The following is a 7,570-nucleotide window of genomic DNA, read 5'->3' on the forward strand; positions in this document are numbered from 1 at the left end:
CATTTTACTGCCGATATCGGCCGATAATATCGGTCGGCCGATAATATCGGACATCCCTAAATGTAGACCATAGTGTTTTAGACTAGTGTTGTTGTAATGTAGACCATAGTGTTTTAGACTAGTGCTGTTGTAATGTAGACCATAGTGTTTAAGACTAGTGTTGTTGTAATGTAGACCATAGTGTTTTAGACTAGCGTTGTTGTAATGTAGACCATAGTGTTTTAGACTAGTGTTGTTGTAATGTAGACCATAGTGTTTTAGACTAGCGTTGTTGTAATGTAGACCATAGTGTTTTAGACTAGTGTTGTTGTAATTTAGACCATGTGTTTTAGACTAGTGTTGTTGTAATGTAGACCATAGTGTTTTGGGGATAGGGGGAGGGGTTTCCTCTTGCTGGCCACACCTCAGGCCCTGCTAAGAGAGGTCTGGAGAAATCCGTAGTGTAATAAGTTACTAAACTCCAACACACACATCAGACCAAAACAAACAAGACTAGGCAGGAGTTAAGCCGGACCCCGGATACATGCCAGAGCTGAGAGTCACACACGCGTGTTTCAACATCGGAGAGTCACTCAGTAAGACCCTCCGGGTCCGGTCAAAAAGGTAAACAAAGTGCAATACCAAGTGGGGCTCTTTTGCCTAGCGGTCGCTGTTTCACATTATACCTAAAGGAAAAATGAAAGATGAAAGACAAATCACAATCTCTATTTTTGTGTCTAAAGCCCCGACACCAGACACCCATGTAGCCCAGAAACAGCAATAGTCCCTGAATGTATCACAGTTGTGGAGAGGCTTGTTGAACTGCTCACACGTTTACAGTGTGTTTTGCTGAGGGAGCTAGAGGGACTTTATACACTGCTGCAAGCAAGCAGTGAAATACCAAATAAACAACAGCTGATACATTCTCTTAGAGTTCTCATTCTCACCAACTCACCCCAGCGCCCCCGACCGTGCCCTTGGCAGTGTGTTTGTGTGCGTGTGTACGTGCACAGTGTGTGTGTGGCTGCTTTACGTAACTGACCGCGCTGGAGCTGTTATTGTAACACGTTCTGGCTGCATGCGAGCAGGTTCTGTGCCCTCCCTCCCTCCCTCCCTCCCTCCCTCCCTCCTCTCGTCTCCTCCTTCCCTCCCTCCCTCCCTCCCTTGTCTCCTCTCCTCCCTCCTTCCTCTCCTCTCCTTGTTGTATGTTGATGTCATAAGTTGATGAAACGTATATGCTAACATTACTATTAGTATTGTTGTTATTATTATTATTATTATTATTATTATTATTATTATTATTATTATTATTATTATTATTATTATTATTATTATTATTATTATTATTATTATTATTTGTAATTTAATTTAATTGACCAAGCCCAAGCTCTGCCCTCTCTTGGCAGAGGAAAGCAGAACCTGTGATAAGAAGGTCAAGATAAAAGCCAGGAAAGAATCTTTGCTTGACCGAGGAAAGCAACAGTTGTGATTGGAGGGTCAAGAAAAGAGGTCAGAGCTTGGGATCACATATATATAGCATTACAGATATCTGGCGTGGCTCCAAGGTGACCTCCTCACACGTTCCTGTGGCAGCTTCCAGAACGCCTCGAGGTGGAAGGTAATCACAGCAGGAGCCAGGTCAGGAAACACCACCACAAGGGAGGGAGGCTCCGAGAGTCTGTTCCTGATTCACCTGCCTGGTTAAATAAAGGTCAGGTAGAAGATGCAGACACTGGTAGCATACTGTATATTGGGCTGGTGTTCTCTCTCTCTCTCTCTCTCTGTTACGGATGTGTTAGCAGAGGGCCCAGGCGCAAACAGATACGAGGGAGAGGTAGATATGGATTGTCAAAAGTGAGCACTGCTCCTTTAAGCTTGAACACTTCGAGCCAGGGGTGAAGTGTAACAAAATAATCCAATTTAAACAGAGGGCAGCAACAAAGATATTTACAAAAATACGTCCAAAGGCAGAAGCAAAAATACAAAAACAAAGAATAGCACAGCTGAAGAACTGGCAGAGGGCTAAATACGAATAACAAATAATAATCTCATAAAGAGAGCAAGTCCAAAAGGCACAAACAAAACACTGCAAGGCAGGCTAGGAAAAACATGAACAACTGACTACAAATTAAAACCCTAACAAACAAAATGAACACTCCACGAAAAACAACGAAGGGAGAAACAAACAAAATAAACACTAGGAACACTTACTACAAAAATACTGGAAGGAGTAACAGGATCACAGGAACAGAGGAACTAGACAGCAAACACTAGTAGGGAATCCAAACAATGAACCGACAAAGAGAGAATGGCAAACGAGGCAGATATACACACACTGATTGACACAAGAGGGTAATTGGGAACGAGACACACCTGATGGGGAAAGCTGAACTAACACACAGGGGTAAGGAAAACAAAAGGCCAAACACACACTGGGGAATAAACTAGACTAGAATCAAAATTACAATTACAGAGAACACCATACAAGGGACAAATAAAACAATTACAAAGGGAACAAGACTAAAGACAGAACACAGTTAAAACACACAGGAGACAATACAAACGCCAAGAGTACAAGAATGTCCAAAGGTGGGGGCTGGTGAAGAGTAGAGGAGAAAAGTCCTCGCAAGGGTGGGGGCTGTTGAGGAGAGGAGACAGGGAAAAAAGGACCAGGGACAGGCGAACCCTCACACTCTCTCTCTCTCTCTCTCTCTCTCTCTCTCTCTCTCTCTCTCTCTCTCTCTCTCTCTCTCTCTCTCTCTCTCTCTCTAGCCACAGCTAGTTGATCAATCAAAGCTAATGCATTGCTTATGTCCCCCTGTGACATCATAAAAAGTATAAACGTCCTGTTAAACCTTGTTAATCTGAAGACTTCAAACCCTGGCCAAACAGCATGCAGTACATACACCCTCCAGCACCGAAATAACCTTTCAGACTGCCAGGTCCACTCCATACCAAGACTATCCATTTCCTTTCGCCGACCCTTGTTAATCGATTTGACCGTTCACACATATACCATCAAAACTGGAAACCAAACACATTATTACGGTTTAAATATGCTAATTGTATATCAGTGAAGGTACAGATGAAGGGTACACACACACACACACGCACGCACACACACACACACACACACACACACACACACACACACACACACACACACACACACACACACACACACACACACACACACACACACACACACACACACACACACACACACACACACACACACACACACACACACACACACACACACACACACACACACACATAAATGGTAAATGGCTGCATTTATATAGTGCTTTTATCCAAAGCGCTTTACAATTAGTTCCTCACATTTTACCCATTCACTCACACATTCACTCACCGACGCAGAGGCAACCATACAAGGTGCCAACCTGCTCATCGGGAGCAATTAGGGGTTAAGTGTCTTGCTCAAGGACACTTCGACACACTGCCTGGAAGGAGTGGGAATGGAACCGCGAACCTCCGGATTGCCAGACGACTACTCTGCCTACATGCACACACGCACGCACACACGCACGCACGCACGCACGCACACGCGCGCGCGCGCGCACACACACACACACACACACACACACACACACACACACACACACACACACACACACACACACACACACACACACACACACACACACACACACACACACACACACACACACAGAGGGGAGGGGTTGTGGGACAGCAAGTGTAGAGACTGAGAAATGAGATAGAAACAGTGCAAGGTGATAAGAGAGATACAACAAAGAGAGACACTTTCTCTCTCTGGTCTGAGACAGGTACAAACAGAATGGTTTAAAATCATGGATTTAATATGTCCAAGCTCTTGATTTAATTTAACCCATGATCTACTGCTGGTGTGAACAACCAGACTACTGCTCTACTGCTGGTGTGAACAACCAGACTACTGCTCTACTGCTGGTGTGAACAACCAGGCTACTGCTCTACTGCTGGTGTGAACAACCAGACTACTGCTCTACTGCTGGTGTGAACAACCAGACTACTGCTCTACTGCTGGTGTGAACAACCAGACTACTGCTCTACTGCTGGTGTGAACAACCAGACTACTGCTCTACTGCTGGTGTGAACAACCAGACTACTGCTCTACTGCTGGTGTGAACAACCAGACTACTGCTCTACTGCTGGTGTGAACAACCAGACTACTGCTCTACTGCTGGTGTGAACAACCAGACTACTGCTCTACTGCTGGTGTGAACAACCAGACTACTGCTGGTGTGAACAACCAGGCTACTGCTCTACTGCTGGTCTGAACAACCAGACTACTGCTCTACTGCTGGTGTGAACAACCAGACTACTGCCCTACTGCTGGTGTGAACAACCAGACTACTGCTCTACTGCTGGTGTGAACAACCAGACTACTGCCCTACTGCTGGTGTGAACAACCAGACTACTGCCCTACTGCTGGTGTGAACAACCAGACTACTGCTCTACTGCTGGTGTGAACAACCAGACTACTGCCCTACTGCTGGTGTGAACAACCAGACTACTGCTCTACTGCTGGTGTGAACAACCAGACTACTGCTCTACTGCTGGTGTGAACAACCAGACTACTGCTCTACTGCTGGTGTGAACAACCAGGCTACTGCTGGTGTGAACAACCAGGCTACTGCTGGTGTGAACAACCAGACTACTGCTCTACTGCTGGTGTGAACAACCAGACTACTGCTCTACTGCTGGTGTGAACAACCAGACTACTGCTCTACTGCTGGTGTGAACAACCAGACTACTGCCCTACTGCTGGTGTGAACAACCAGACTACTGCTGGTGTGAACAACCAGGCTACTGCTGGTGTGAACAACCAGGCATACTATTTGCAGTATACTAATTTTTGGCGCTCAAGCGTTGCCGGCGAAACACGAGTATACTCGTTATTGGTGCCCAATGAGTGAAGATAATGTTTTGAAGCTAAATTTAAACAGAAAATCCTACACATTACAGGTTTAATATTAGGCTGAAGAGGGTGCAGAAGCCTGGGGGGAGATCATCTAATTGGTTGCGTATGTCTGTAAGTCAGTCTGTGACCCTGTGTAACGGGGAAGCCCGTGGGTATGTCCACAGTCACGGAAACAGGTGTGTTGACGAGTGACTGTGGCAGTGCGGGCTGGTAAATTAAACTCACTTCCCCATAACAGGGTTAACAGACGCATAGGTACGGTAGTTAGGAGTGAATTCACTTCTTAGTGCAGCGGCTTGTGTCGTCGCCCGCGGACGCGGGAGCCCCCTGTTCGACTCCCCCTCGGGACATTCTCATTTAACATCAAACACAACGCAGACCCAGTATGATCCGTCACACCTGTCCACAGCTAATCTCGCAAACTACAGGGCCTATTTGGATGAGGCGTTGCTCATGGGCTGACAGTAGGCCAGGGACCTGGATTCTGGAATATGTTTCAGCTCGGTCAACGACAAGTATTTTATTTGAATAAATGTCCATCATTGTAATACATATTCAGAATTAAGTTAAAAAAATTGTATGCAAGAGGGCGATACTACACAGGTCCGCTGGTCATCAGCTCTCTGGCACCTGTTTACAACATGCAGTAGTGAACCAGAAGATATAACTATGCATTAAAAACATTTATGAATTAATCCTGCCCCCTTTCCTATCTCCTGAACCGTTTATAATAGATACTTATGGGGGTGTAATAGTGTGTAATAGTGCAATAGTGTAATAGTGTGTAATAGTTATAGTGTAATAGTGTGTAATAGTGTCATAGTGTAATAGTGTGTAATGGTGTCATAGTGTAATAGTGAGCTAGTGTAATGTGTAATGGTGTCATAGTGTAATAGTGAGCTAGTGTAATGTGTAATGGTGTCATAGTGTAATAGTGTGTAATGGTGTCATAGTGTAATAGCGAGCTAGTGTAATAGTGCAATAGTTGAACCTCTTAAGCCCGGAGCCCTATTTTCTGAAAATCCGCCTAAAATACATACCTAATTAAATGGAATATTGCTCCACTTCTACAAGGTCCATTTGCATGTTCTTGGTATCTAGGGACATCTATGGACCTCAGTGAATGTATTCCCAGTGTCAGAAATATTGTGTCTACTACAGGCCACGTGAGCGGATCGGCGCGGGCGTGAAATCCGCTCTTCGCTCTAGACGGCTTGTTCCGCTCCGCTAATGGCGTCATATACTTTTTCTAACAGGATGTGAGTGACAAAGCCTGAACAGGATATCACAGGTTCACCCTTCTCATTGGTTGAAAATGGCCTTCATGTTTGTACATCGCCATCTGTTGCTTTGGCATTGTACTACATGTATATTACATCAGTGTTAAACCACTGTGAGCGGCCTGGAGTGGATTGGAGCGGAGGAGAACTCTCGCTCCGGACGTCGCGCCAACCCATTTTAAAACCCACTCCTCGCTCACGTCAAAACCGCCCGCTCCGTTCCCCACGCCGCTCCGTTCCCCGCGCCGCTCACGCGCCGCGCCGCTCACGTGCACTGGTCTACTACTAGGCTTGCTTAAATTGTGAGGAAACAAAGGAGAATATGAATTATGATTTTTCTTTGCATCTTTGACAGTGAATAACACCATGCTAAAAATGACCAGACATGAAAAACTGCCACTGAGCTTGTTCAGTATACCTTCTTGAGATCACGATAAGGAAATAAGGAAATGAATAAAGGGAAGATGATTAAACAGACGGTTTTGTAGATACAGTACTGAATTCTCCCATCCGGACCAATGCAATTTGAAATATTATTATAGAATATAGAATAGCAGGCCTATAAATTACTTTATTATAGCCAATTCGCACATTTATGGATTGGGCCAAATCTTATCTTTCAAATGGCAGAGTTCAATTTGGATTTATTAGTATTACCAGGCATGCATAAGAACAGATAATGAAATCTACTGTATGTACAGTAGGTTCTTTATTCTTGCTAGAGCTCCGCCATTTTGAAACTGATTTCAAATCAGATGGTTGCTAAATGCTCAAAATAGGGGAGACAAACTAACTGCGCTCCAATATATGCCAATAACGTTTAGTTTTGTAGTATATAATCTTGAGTAATAAGAAAAAAATAATAATAATAAGCAGGAAGTCATTTGCTTGAAGAAAACTAGAGGCCTTTGGGAAGTGTCGTTTTGAAAAATTCGAAACGCTCATTGAAAGCTCTGGATGTCCTCTTCTCAAAATGACAAAATTTCCCATCATTCAGGGCAGGCCGCTTATTCAAAATGGCGGATCTCCGCGACCACAACAAACGCATTTCAAAAACTAAAATCTCACTAATAACACTTTAACCTATTGGTAAACAAACCAATATACATTATAACTGCTGTTGTGACATGGTTATGATGTTTATTCTCGAATAAGTTTGAAAAAAAACCGATAATTTTGTCAGACAGTCTGGAGAGCTTGATTTATGACGTGATGTCATTTGCGCACAGGCGGAAGAGGTTAATAGTGTCATAATGTAATAGTGGGTTAGTGTAATAGTGTGTAATGGTGTCATAGTGTAATAGCGAGCTAGTGCAAAATTGTCATAGTGTGTAATAGTGTAATATGAATAATGTGGGGATATCTA

The sequence above is a fragment of the Notolepis coatsorum genome, assembly GCF_963971535.1.
Source record: "Notolepis coatsorum genome assembly, chromosome: 14".
Taxonomy (NCBI): Eukaryota; Metazoa; Chordata; class Actinopteri; order Aulopiformes; family Paralepididae; genus Notolepis; species Notolepis coatsorum.